Consider the following 13,596-nt stretch of genomic DNA (forward strand, 5'->3'; position numbering starts at 1 on the left):
CAGATTTTCAGATTGGTAAAGAGGGACACCTTTGACCGGGGGTGGGGGGGCTTGATTAAAAATTTTATAAGGAGCAACAAAAATTTTCATACAATTCAAAAATAGTATTGTAATATTTTTTTTATTTCAACATAACTACAATTTACAAATATAAATTGTAACTATTGCCAAACATCAAAATTTTGATCACGTGACCATGAGGATGCTGCAACGGTCGCTAAGTGTGAAAATGGTCACCAAGTGTGAAAAATGGTCATCAGTCACTTTTTTCAATGCCATTGTAACTTTGGTCACTATACCACCTTTCTGGCCACAGTTCTTAAGTGAATAACTGCAGCTGATAAGTTAGTAGCATAAGTGAATCTGGTTTCCCCATTTGACTTTGTCAAAAGGTGATTATATGACCCCAGGACACTGAAACCATCATAAATACAAATCTGTTGCCAAACATCAAAATTTTGATCACGTGACCATGAGGATGCTGCAACGGTCGCTAAGTGTGAAAATGGTCGCTAAGTGTGAAAAATGGTCATCAGTCACTTTTTTCAATGCCATTGTAACTTTGGTCACTAAGCCCATTATATCACTTTTCTAGCCACAGTTCTTAAGTGAATAACTGCAGCTGATAAGTTAGTAGCATAAGTGAATCTGGTTTCCCCATTTAACTTCGTCAAAAGGTGACCCCAGGACACTGAAACCATCATAAATACGAATCTGTTGCCAAACATCAAAATTTTGATTGTGTGACCATGAGGATGCTGCAATGGTCGCTAAGTGTGAAAATGGTCGCTAAGTGTGAAAATGGTCATCAGTCACTTTTTTCAATGCCTTTGTAACTTTGGTCACTATACCACCTTTCTTGCCACAGTTCTTAAGTGAATCTTAAGTGAAGATGTTATATCTTAAGTGAATCTTAAGTCTTAAGTGAAGATGATATACAGTAGAACCTCTGGTCACGAACGCTTCTGACCAAAATATTCACATTCCCCCCTGCCCCTGCCCCCGCCCCGCCCCCCGCTGCTGATTTCTCCTTCTGCACCATTTTTTTGGTAAGCGCCAAATTTCCAAAATTAGGTTTGATTCATGACCAAATCAGTTTGCGACCAAAGTTATGGAACGAATTATGGTTGTAACCAGAGGTTCTACTGTATTCATGCCTTTACATACTCTATATCACCTCAAAATGTTGCACAGCCTTCATAAGTTTCTAATACAGATAAAATTAAATACAACATCAAAACCATAAAAAAGTAAAATTAACCTGGCTGGAAAATCCTATGCCTGTCTTGCTATTATTACTGACACACTTGCTGCAGTATTTGATGGCTAAAAGAAAAAAAATATTGTTAAAGTGTGTATTATGTTCACTCCCATGTCTTGTCTGCTGCGTTGATTTTGAATTCATATTATTCTCCTATGTTCAATAAACCCTAAGAGACAGCATACTATACATGAAAATCCTGTAACTGTATATTTAGTAAATTGTGGAGCTGAGCTTATCCAATTAACTCAGTTTTTGGAATCACATACAGAAAATAAAACTATTTAGAATGAAGTGTAGTTGGATATTTGTGATTAAGGGTGTCATGCAGAAACAATTATAGTTTTGATCAGGAAAATACCCTAAAAAAACCTTTTGTTCTTTCAGGGTTTTTTTTTTAACCTTGCTTTGGGAACAACAACCATTCTTGCTACTACAGATATTTGAGACAATTGCTCCACAGGAAGGCTTCATATTTGCTTTCCTGGTAAATATCAATTCAATGATTTTTCCATGGCACATCATAGTGTTACACATATTGTTTTGAATAAAAAAACAGCAGCTGCACATTTTTAAAAACCTACATTATTTTAAAATATATTAAAAAAATAAAATAAAAAAACCACTTACCAGTAGGCAGGAACTCCAAGTCAATCCAGAATGATATAGATGTTAATACAAAGAACTGAGCAAATTAAAATGGTGAAATAGTCCCAGGGATATATTTTTCAAAGAAAAATAGAAGCCACCATTTTTTCCCACATGAGCAGACCTCCAAACTCCATGCCCCTCCCATCTGGGAAATCCAGGAAGGAACAGTTGCTACTACTCTAGGCAGCTCTGTTTCCTGGAGCTCTATGGTACTTGGTCATTTTTTCTTATAAAAGTGAGTAAAAGGGGCGCTTTAACGTTTTAATATCTTCAATGAAAGTACTGAGACAGAGAGAGAGAGAGAGAGGAATTAGACAGGGTGTCTTTTGTCTTGCCCCGGTTAGGATTTCTTAAGCAAATCCACTGGGCTTTCAACATGAAGCCAGAAAATCGGGCCTTTTTAAAACGGGCCGGGACACGGGAAAAATTGTTATAAAGTGTGATTGTCCTGCTGAAATCGGGACGCCTGGTCACCTTACCCTTCACCAAACTGGCCATGCATAGCCTTTAGGAGCCTTGCAGAGTACTCCTTGGGGCTGGGGAGGGCAGAAATGAGCAAAAAAGGCAAATTTTTGCCCAATTTCCCCCCCCCCCAACCCCAGGAGCACTCTAAGAGTCTCCTTAAGACTATGCATGCCCTTTTTTTGACACAAATGGGCCCGTTTTGTGAAAAATGAGCCTTTTTGCTCATTGGGGTGGGACCTCCCCAGGAGCATTCTACAAGCCTCCTAAAGGCCATTCATGCCCTTTTTTAAAAAATTGTTTTTGCGAAAAATGGGATGTTTGGGGGAGGTCTGCAAAGTGCAAAAGCTTTTTTTTTAATTTGCCTCTTCAAAACCTTGGTGCGTCTTATACTTCGGTGCATCTTATACTCCGAAAAATAGGGTATATACCGCTTTACAGTGCTTTACAGCCCTCTCTAAAGTGGTTTACAGAGTCAGCATATTGCCCTCAACAATCTGGGTCCTCATTTTATGGACCTTGGAAGTCAACCTTGAGCCTCTCAGCCTCTCAGAATCAAACTCCTGGAGTGAATTAAACTTGCAGTACTGCCTTCTAGCCACTGTGCCACCAAGCCTCTAATCTAGTGATGACTAACCGAAAGTGCCGAAAGCATGCACACAAACCCATAGTGACCCCTCCGGTGTTCCCACCCCATCCATGCACGTTTGACCCCCCCACACACACACATGAGCCCTTACACTGCACATGTGCATGCAACTTCCTGCATGCGCCCCACTTCCCACACATGTGTGCACAACTCTGTCCTGCATGCCTCACCCCCACATGCATGTGCGACCCTGCACATGTGCATACTTCTCCCACATGCATGCACCCCACCAGCTACACATGTATGGCAGAACTGAGCTCGGGCAATGGCTTGCATGTCCACAGGTGGCATGCAAGTGTCTGCATGCCACCTGTGGAACACATGCCATAGGTTCACCATAGCAATAGCAATAGCAGTTAGACTTATATACCGCTTCATAGGGCTTTCAGCCCTCTCTAAGCGGTTTACCGAGTCAGCATATTGCCCCCAACAATCCGGGTCCTCATTTTACCCACCTCGGAAGGATGGAAGGCTGAGTCAACTTTGAGCCAGTGAGATTTGAACAGCCGAACTGCAGAACTGCAGTCAGCTGAAGTAGCCTGCAGTGCTGCATTTAACCACTGCGCCACCTCGGCTCTCACCATCATGGCTCTAATCTATTATATACATTTGTGTTCAACACAAGTGAAAGTCTGTTAGTATTTTGATCTACTCTAGAGAAACTGTACAAGTTCAAACATTGCTAAATCTATCCTGTTTGAAAGAGTAAACTTTTGTCTGACTCAAACATTTATACCAAGGATTCTGAAATCATTCATTTCTAATTTTGATAAATCTTTGGGGAGTGAAAGGAGATACATTGGTAGACAAATGTTTACATGATTTTAAAAGGTTATTGCTTGGTATAGTATAATTTGAATTATGGTGTTGTATTTTCTTTTTGCATTATTTACATTGGTTTTCTAATGTACTTAGAATCAGGGGCAACTGAAGCAACTTGTAAAGCCTCAAAAAAAGGCAGGCAAAGAGGTTTTTATTTCAGTAATTCTGTGGTGTCCATTATATGTCCAACAAGGGAGGGTGGACACAATGTTCTTTCTTCTCTTTCCCTGCTACTTGGATTGTTAATGCATATATCACTGCCAATATTTGAAGAAATTCATCTAGCAAAGACACAAAGTTGCAAGAGGATCCAGAAATGATAATCTTATGCACATGTACCAGGAAATAATCCCCACAAACCTACATGATCCATAATTCTGAATAAGGTAGATATGTTTGTCCAAAACACGTTACTGTAGTTTGGATGCCACTTATTCCATATTTGGAGACATTATGCAAGCTTTGGCAAAAATATAAGCATTATTTTCTACGTCTGAACAAGCCTTTTCCAAATTGGCTGCTTCAAAGAGCATGCTGGTTAGGAATTTTGGCAAACATCAGGGTAGGAAAAAAGGTTAAATAATACTAAGTTTTCCAGAGGGCAAAGAAAAGTTAAAAGAGCACATGAAAGATAAACAGATGGGTGCTTAATGGTATATAACAAGCTTCCATCTGCCTGCTGTTATTCCACAGGAAACTTTTCAGATATTGATAAGTGATAAGTAATGAAGGATTATTCATCTTATTAGAAACCCTTTGTTCTAGTAGAACCAAAAATTGTGTGGCAGGCTCTTCAATATAACACACAACATGGGAAAATATATTTAACATAATGTATATTTAACTGTTTTGATTATAAATAACTCTATTATCCATGCTTTCTTCTTGGTTAAAATATAACAAAGGTCACTTTTTATTTATGTGGCTGCAAACACTACATGTATTTATTCCAATATCAATGCATACATCTGACTGATTGTGTTGTGTCATACAATTTTATTTATCAAAGTTAGGGGGTATTGTGTTGCACTCACTGTGCAATGGTATCTAATTTGCTTGGTCACATCCAATTTGATACAAAGACAGATCATCTGATCTGCAGAAATTATTTCACTCATAATATTGTCATGGCTGAGCTATAGATAGTGATTTGAAAAGTGCCATGAGACTGGAGATGACAGCTGAAGTCAAAAACAAAAGGCAAACCAGAAAATAGTCTAAAATGAAGAGCAAGCCAAAAAAATCTGAACCAGATACAGATCTTTGTGAGAACATACTAAACTGGGTATAGCCATTCTTCTATTCATTTGTTGGCAAATTTAGAAGCTGGACATATGGTAGAAAACTCAGATAATTGCTCACCACAATTGTAAAAACTGCTGTGAATAAAATATGGCAAGCAATTCCAAGTAAAGTCTATTTCAGCCTTCTGAGTTTAACTGTGAGCATGGCAAATTTATTGTCCTATGAGCAAGGCCAATTGGGTAGTACAGATTCATGTGGACCTGTTAGTAAACAGTGTGTTAGTAAACATATTGTTTACTAACAGCCTCAGGGATGTTTCCAGTTTTCATTTGCATCACCCCAATGGTGGAAAGAACACTGCTTTTCGCACAGAATATTGTACTCTTTCACATAGTACTTCAGAAGTGGAATGCTAATGTTTTATTAATAGATACAGAACTTCTAAAAGCAAAAGTATTGAATAACATAATTGAGCAAAAAGCCATTGAACATGATCCCCATATGACTTCCAAAATGAAAACTACTGCTGAGGTCATGTGATCTTCATTTTCAACATTCCATGAAAGTTTCCCAACAGTCTATCAACCTCTTACTTCCTTATCCAATGAGAAGCAGCCATTTTCCTACCTCCTGGGAAGTGAAGGGAAGAGGGAAGGGAGAAAGGGAAGTGGGGATGAAGGGAAGGTAATGGGAGGAGAGGAAGAAGGAACAGGGAGCTTCCATTCATCTTTCCGATCCATGCCGCCCCCCCCCCCCCATGCATTCTTCTGACTTGTGCCATCCCCTTCCATGCACCAATCCCAACTTATTTCACCTTGTGACCCATGCAAACTCACATGTCACCTCTTGTGCACCCATATGTACCCATTCCAAACTCACATGGCACTCCCAAGCACCCATATGTACCCATCCCAACTCCCCTCCATGTGTCATCTCTAACCAGTATGACACATATCACATATCCTTGCAACTGCCAAACAGCTTTATTGACCCCTACTCCTTCCTTGTATGCCCTACCCAATCTGCATAGCATCTCTTGCCCACCCTCAGGCACCTTCTTGGCCACCCTCATTGCCTCCCTGACCCATGCTGCATCTCTGATGCATCCCACACGTCTTTCTCAACCTATGAGGCACGTCTCTGCATGCTGGTTTTGGACTATAACTTCCTGCTGGCTTCCCCATTAACTTTCTCCCTGTAAGGTGCCCACAAGCAAAGTAAATGGAGAAACAGAAAGGGAAAGAAGGGAGGGAAGGAAGGAAGATTGGTTTCTGGTGTATTTGCCAGCTTCCTATAAGGAAGCTCAATGGGGAAAATGTCAGGAAGTTGGAGGTCACTCTCACAGGTTCTTCTTTGCCCACCCACAGTCTTATGTTTCTCTGCTTAAATAAGGAAATAGCTCTGAAATGATGAGCCAGTGGAGCACAGCTTCTCTAGTAAATACATAAAAGTTCATTCACAGCCAATTTTCTTTCATTAGATTCTTTCCTCTGATAAGGGGTTCTGGGATTTTTTTTATAAAAAAACTAACATATTCTACAGTTTGAAAATGTTTGAAAAATCCTGCATTAGAGTATTCCATTTAGTTTAGATCTTTGTTGAAAGCCTGTACTTTTCTGAGCAAGTCCAGGTTTTCTGAGCTAAACCTGCCACAGTGTTTGAACATCTTGAAACATTATACATATTAACCTTGAGAGTTATCATGAAAAAAAAGTCACTGATGCACAGATAACCAGAAGGTAGACAAGGGAGGATGGAAGAGCAGCAGAACAAAAGTTCATGGCCATGTTTCATCCAAGAATGCACAGCTAGTTTGCTAATCAAGCTACAGAGATTTCCCAACATCTCAAGGACAATTTTTTAATCAGCTCAATACCACTGTGGACAATATCACTGATTTCAAGAAGAAACATAGCTGCAATGTGGTATGCATGCTATTACTAAACTTCATATACCTATGGTTTAAATTTATTTTCAAATGACATTTACAATTAACCCTAATGGTTCCTATTTAACATGTGGCCGTAATTTTAGGTAATTTTATTCATATTTATTCACATGTTTAATGAGGAAAATATAGGACCCAAACTTGCAGCATCACACTGCCGTCCGGTGACATTTCACAACATTTTCCTAATTCATGGAGCTGGGGTGGACGTGGCCTGTGTGTGACACATCCAGCCCATGAGGCGCCAGTTTGATACCAGTGATTGTCAACTCTGAATTGAACCTGACTGAAGCCATCTTGTGCTGTTTCAAAGTTGCCACGTGCTATGAGGAGAAGATGGGGGGGGGGGAATAGCTAGACTGTCTTGTAGACAAAATAAAGAGCTCTCCTGTGGGAACCAAGGTCATCCAAACAGGTGTCAGTTGGAGGAGGAGCATCCAGGATGTGATTGTGTGAGATATTGCAATTTGACTTCCATACAGTATATGAAGAACAGGTGATTGAATGGCTGAGGAGTTTTATCATCTTATTAACTTCTGTGCAGAGGTCAAAGATCCTGAAATGGCAACGCTCTCCTAATCCAAAAAACTCAGTTTTCAGAGGCAGAAAATTTTCACCACCTCACAAGGATAAGGGAAAGATTATTCTTTAATGTCATGCCAGGTCTGACACTCCAGAAATTGTACCAAGAAAAGTATAAGTTTAAAAAAATATTTTGCAACATTGTTGTTGTTGTTGTTAATTAACTTTATACACAGTTAAGCCACTTTACTAGACAGCTTGGAGGATGTCTTGCTATCATTTTCTCATTCCTAATATCATCTTTAAAAGTCCTACAGGGGAACTATTTCAATGATTTGATGTGGTGGGTTCCTTTAAAGTATACAGCTGAAATTGGCAAGTTTAATGTCTTCTAAAAGGTCTACCATCCCATTCTACCAAAAAATGAAGCAGCTGCAGCCATTTTAACGCATTGCCATTAAAGCCTCGGACATATCTTCCTTCAAATCAAATCCTGAAATTGCTTGAATTGAATCTTTTTGCCCTTGAATCACAAACTCGGATCAAATCATGCCCTCTTTGAATCTCTAATTTGAAGCAGATCAGGACTGATTTGTGCAGGCATAACAAGGATATATTTTCTACTTAAGTTCAGTGTTCCCTCTGTGAGTTGCAAAATGAAAAAATAACAAGATAAATAGCTGAAGCATCACACAGTGCAATCCCTCTATGTCACAGACCTAAATAAAACTTATACATGAATATTTTTTTTAAAAAAGACTTCTTGGTTGAACTGTGAGTCCATCATTGGAAACTGCAGTCCAAATATTGTACTCAGTATTCTGGATTTTGATAGTTTAGATTTAGATTTAGATTTAGATTTAGATTTGTTTATTTATAGGCCGCCCTTTTCCCTGAGGGGACTCAGGGCGGCTTACAATCAAAAAAGGAAGGGGAGTGTAGGACAATACGAAAAAAGAAATGTGCACAAAGTAAATTAGACAATAAAACTCAACATTCACTCAGCATTCGGGAGGGGCGAAATAAGATTATCCCCAGGCCTGACGGGTTAGCCAGTTCTTGAGGGCTGTGCGGAAGGCCTGGACGGTGGTGAGGGTACGAATCTCCACGGGGAGATTGTTCCATAGTGTCGGAGCCGCAACAGAGAAGGCTCTCCTCCGAGTAGTCGCCAGTCGGCACTGACTGGCGGATGGAATACGGAGGAGGCCAACTCTATGCGATCTGATGGGACGCAGGGAGGTAATTGGCAGAAGGCGGTCTCTCAAATAGCCAGATCCACTACCATGGAGTGCTTTATAGGTGGTGAGTAGGACCTTGAAGTGCACTCGGAGACCAACAGGTAGCCAGTGCAGCTCACGGAGGATCGGTGTTATGTGGGCGAACCGTGGTGCGCCCACGATCACTCGCGCGGCCGCATTCTGGACTAGCTGTAGTCTTCGGATGCTCTTCAAGGGCAGCCCCATGTAGAGCACATTACAGTATTCCAGCCTAGAGATCACAAGGGCTCGAGTGACTGTTGTGAGGGCCTCCCGATTCAGGTAGGGCCGCAACTGGCGCACCAGGCGAACCTGGGCAAATGCCCCCCTGGTCACAGCTGAGAGATGGTGGTCAAAAGTTAGCTGTGAATCCAGGAGGACTCCCAAGTTGCGGGCCCTTTCTGAGGGGTTTAAATTTTGTCCCCCCAGCCTGAGTGATGGTATGGTGGTCAAATTTTTGGGAGGGAAACACAACAGCCACTCGGTCTTGTCTGGGTTGAGTATCAGCTTGTTTGCTCTCATCCAGTCTTTAATGGCTTCCAGTCCCCGGTTCATCACGTCCACCGCTTCATTGAGTTGGCACGGGGCGGACAGATACAACTGTGTATCGTCCGCATATTGGTGATATTTTATCCCGTGCCTTCGGATGATCTCGCCCAGCGGTTTCATGTAAATGTTAAATAGTAGGGGGGATAGGACCGACCCCTGCGGCACCCCATAAGTTAGGGGCCTCAGGGACGATCTCTGCCCCCCCACTAACACCGACTGCGACCTGTCCGAGAGATAGGAGGAGAACCACTGCAAGACAGTGCCGCCCACCCCTATCTCCCGCAGTCGTCGCAGAAGGATACCATGGTCGATGGTATCGAAAGCCGCTGAGAGGTCTAGGAGAACTAGGATGGAAGCATGGCCTCCATCCCTAGCTCTCCAGAGATCATCAGTCAATGCGACCAAAGCAGTTTCTGTGCTGTAACCAGGTCTGAAGCCAGACTGGAAGGGGTCAAGATAGTTAGCTTCCTCCAAGGTACGCTGAAGCTGGAGAGCCACCACCTTCTCAACAACCTTCCCTACAAAGGGGAGGTTGGAGACTGGACGATAGTTATTAAGAACAGCTGGATCCAGAGACGGCTTCTTCAGGAGGGGTCTTACCACCGCTGTCTTAAGCGCGGTGGGAAAGTACCCCTCCCGAAGAGATGCGGTAACAACCGCCTGGATCCAGCCTCGTGTCACCTCACTGCTGTTGGCAACCAGCCAGGAGGGACACGGGTCCAGTATGCAGGTGGAGGCACTCACAGCTCGCATAGCCTTGTCCACATCCCCAGAGGCAACTTCCTGAAACTCAACCCAGAGATGGTTTGCCAAGTTTTCTCCTTGTGTCTCGGCTGGATCTACTGGGGTGGAGTCTAGGTCCGCTCGAAACCGGGCAACTTTGTCCGCCAAGAACTGGACATACTCCTCAGCCTTACCCTGTAAGGAGTCCCCCGTCTCCCTCCTATTTAGGAGGGAGCGGGTTATCCTAAACAGGGCGGCTGGGCGGGACTCGGCGGACGCTACCAAGGAGGCAATGTATGTTCTTTTTGTTGTTCTTAAGGTCCGAATATACTCCTTGGTGCATGCTGTCAAAAGTGCCCGTTTCGACTCGGACCTATCGGACCTCCACGAGTGCTCTAGGCGTCTCCTCTGGCGCTTTACCTCCCGGAGCTCCTCAGTAAACCAAGGAGGCCTCCGGGGGCCGCTGACCCGGAGGGGCCGTAGCGGCGCAATCCGGTCTAGAGACTCCGAAGCTGCCGAGTGCCAGGCAGCGACGAGGGTCTCCGCCGAACTGTGGGCGAGGGTATCAGGAATAACCCCAAGCTCCGTCTGGAACCTCAGAGGGTCCATAAGTCACCTGGGGCGGAACCAGCTGGTCGGTTCCTCCTCCCTACGGTGGGGGTTTGGCCTCCGGAAGTCTAGCCTCAGTAGGTAGTGGTCTGACCACGACAGGGGTATGATCTCATTACCCCTCAGACCAAGATCGTAACTCCACTGCTCCGAGAGGAATACGAGGTCAAGCGTGTGACCCGCTGAGTGAGTTGGGCCTCGAATTACTTGAGTCAAGCCCATGGCTGTCATGGAAGCCATGAACTCCTGCGCTCCATCAGAGTGTTCACCGAGCGAAGGCAAGTTAAAGTCCCCCAGAACTATAAGTCTAGGGAACTCAACCGCTAGCTCGGCTACTGACTCGAGGAGCGAGGGGAGGGCTGCTGCAACGTAGTTGGGAGGCAGGTACGTAAGCAGCAAACCCACTTGACCCTTGAGGTCCAGCTTCACTAGCAGGGACTCACACCCGACAAGCTCCGGAGCAGGGATCCTACGAGGTACTAAAGACTCCTGGACTACAATAGCCACACCGCCACCCCTTCCCTGGGCTCTCGGCTGGTGTAGCACCTGAAATCCGGCTGGGCACATCTCGACGAGGGGGACTCCTCCCTCAGGGCCCAGCCATGTTTCAGTAATACATGCCAGGTCTGCGCCCTCATCAGTTATCAAGTCCCAGATGAGGGGGGCCTTATGAACAACAGACCTGGCATTTAGCGACAGCAGCCTGAGACCAGGGTCCTGAACACCCGCGCCATCTGACCTTGGAGTGGGACTCCTAGGGCCGGAAGGAGGGATCTCTATGACACAGCGAGCCCTCCTTCCCCGATGATGGCCTGCCCTAAAGTCCCCGCCATATCTGCCTCTCCCTGTCATGACCGCAATGCTCCGACCCTCTCCCGTGGGCGTAGTCCCCCCAACCACCCCAATGGCCCCCACTTTCCCCGGCAGGTCCTCCGAATCAGACATACTCATTCACTCACCCAAGCAGTCCCCACATAAAAGTTAAAACATATAAAGTACAATGGTAACAAATAGTAAAAGTGGGACATTCACTCAATCACATACAATCTCATGCACTCATCATACCGATTTAAAATTGCGCAATCCTATCTATAGGTAATTATTAAATAGAATAATGAAGCGACCAACTGCATGCACAAAAGTTCCATGACTTGCAGAAACAATTTATAGTACTGAAGGGGCGGGGGGAGGCATAAATGGAAACCTCTAAAATACAGTTATTTTTTAGAGGAGTCAGCTGACCTAAATTCAAAATATAATAGTCATGTCTGCCTAACTCTTCTTTCTGATTTCAAAATCAATTCAAAAAATATATCATTTTTTAAATAAATGAATAATAAATTGTAAAGTGGGATTTTTTATTATTTATTTATTTATTTATTTATTTATTTATTTATTAAATCGATTTATAGGCCAAAAGTCCCGGAGGACTTTTTCTTTCCATTGTTCCCAGTATTCAGAACATGTGACTCTCCTCTGTGAGCAATATAGCATATATAATAATGATACAAAGTTTCTCACATTTTTCTTAATTCTTCAGTCCTTACATTCAATTTTCCTGTTGTTATGCCATATCCATCATTGGTCGTTGGCGATCATGTTGGCGATCCTATTCAATGAATTATATTCAATTTAGCACCTAAATACCAACTACTAACTTACATTTATCTCATGATTGTTGCTATGAGCTATGCAGACTAATTGAGAAGTGACACCAAACCAGGCAAGGCTAGATATATAAGCACCTAACCTATACCTATATGTGTGCACCTAACCTTCTTGATTAAGTAGTAGTTAGTTCCTGAAGTAGTAGTAGTTAGTTCCTTAGATTGCCCTAGGGCCATGATGGCAAACCTATGGCCTGCGTGCACGCAGAGCTCTCTCTGTGGGCATATGAGCCATCGCCCCAGCTCAGCTCCACTGTGCCATGTGCGTGCCTCCTGCAAACCAGCTGGTTTTTGTGTCTCGGTTGCGCATTTGCGGAGTGCATGCGGAAAATGCATGTACATATGTGGGGGCAGGCCACACATGCAGGGGTCCTGTGTGCATGCGTGTGGGAGAGTGTGCATGCATGGGCAAGGTGCACATGGGGGTTGCATGCGCATGAGCAGGGGCACAGGGCACCCGCGGTGTGGACACATTGCTTTCTGCATGTGGCAACAAAAAGGTTAGCCATTACTCCCCTAGCGTAATTGACTTGGTTTGAATTTATTCCTGCCCGTTTTTTTCACTGCTTTATCCTGTAATTACAAATGGGTGATTTCTAACTTAATTTTCTTTCTGAAATCATTTCAAACAAAGAAGATGATTTTGCCCAGGCAACTAGTACTTACAGCCATTCCCTACCTACATATTCTGATCATTACATCTGACTTCTTATCAGGGCAGTCCTATCCTTTCCTGATATTAAGCCATTCCTAGTCTGCTGCCAGCTTTGTCCTCTAAACTATTAGCCATATTTTTGTTCAGCTGAATGGTGTTCCACCTTCCCTGACCCCTTGAGTTGCCCAGCACTTCCTCCAGATGGCCTATGGGAACCACTAAAAACATCAGCTAGCGAGCACACCACCTCCTGACCTTTTCTTCCTACACTGAATTTGTTTTTAGCAATGATGAAAAAAAAGAACAAACTAAATGCCCAGTCACTGTGCATTCAGAGTACTTAGAAAACAACAGGAAAGAGCTGCAAGTTAGTATGGCACCTTCACATCAAATTTTGAAATCCCAGCAGCCAGGTACACAACAGGCACTCACCATAGGCTCCCACCACAAGGAACTACCTAGCCAATGGCTATATTGCACTATTCTTGCCTTTGTATGTAGAGACATGATAGGACATCCTAATATCATTAAGAGCCATGGTGGTGCAGTGATTGGAATGCACTACTGTAGGCTACTT

The sequence above is a fragment of the Thamnophis sirtalis genome, unplaced genomic scaffold (genome assembly GCF_051295495.1).
Source record: "Thamnophis sirtalis isolate CommonGarterSnake01/CBP01778 unplaced genomic scaffold, rThaSir2_p1.2 scaffold_6, whole genome shotgun sequence".
NCBI classification, from domain to species: domain Eukaryota; kingdom Metazoa; phylum Chordata; class Lepidosauria; order Squamata; family Natricidae; genus Thamnophis; species Thamnophis sirtalis.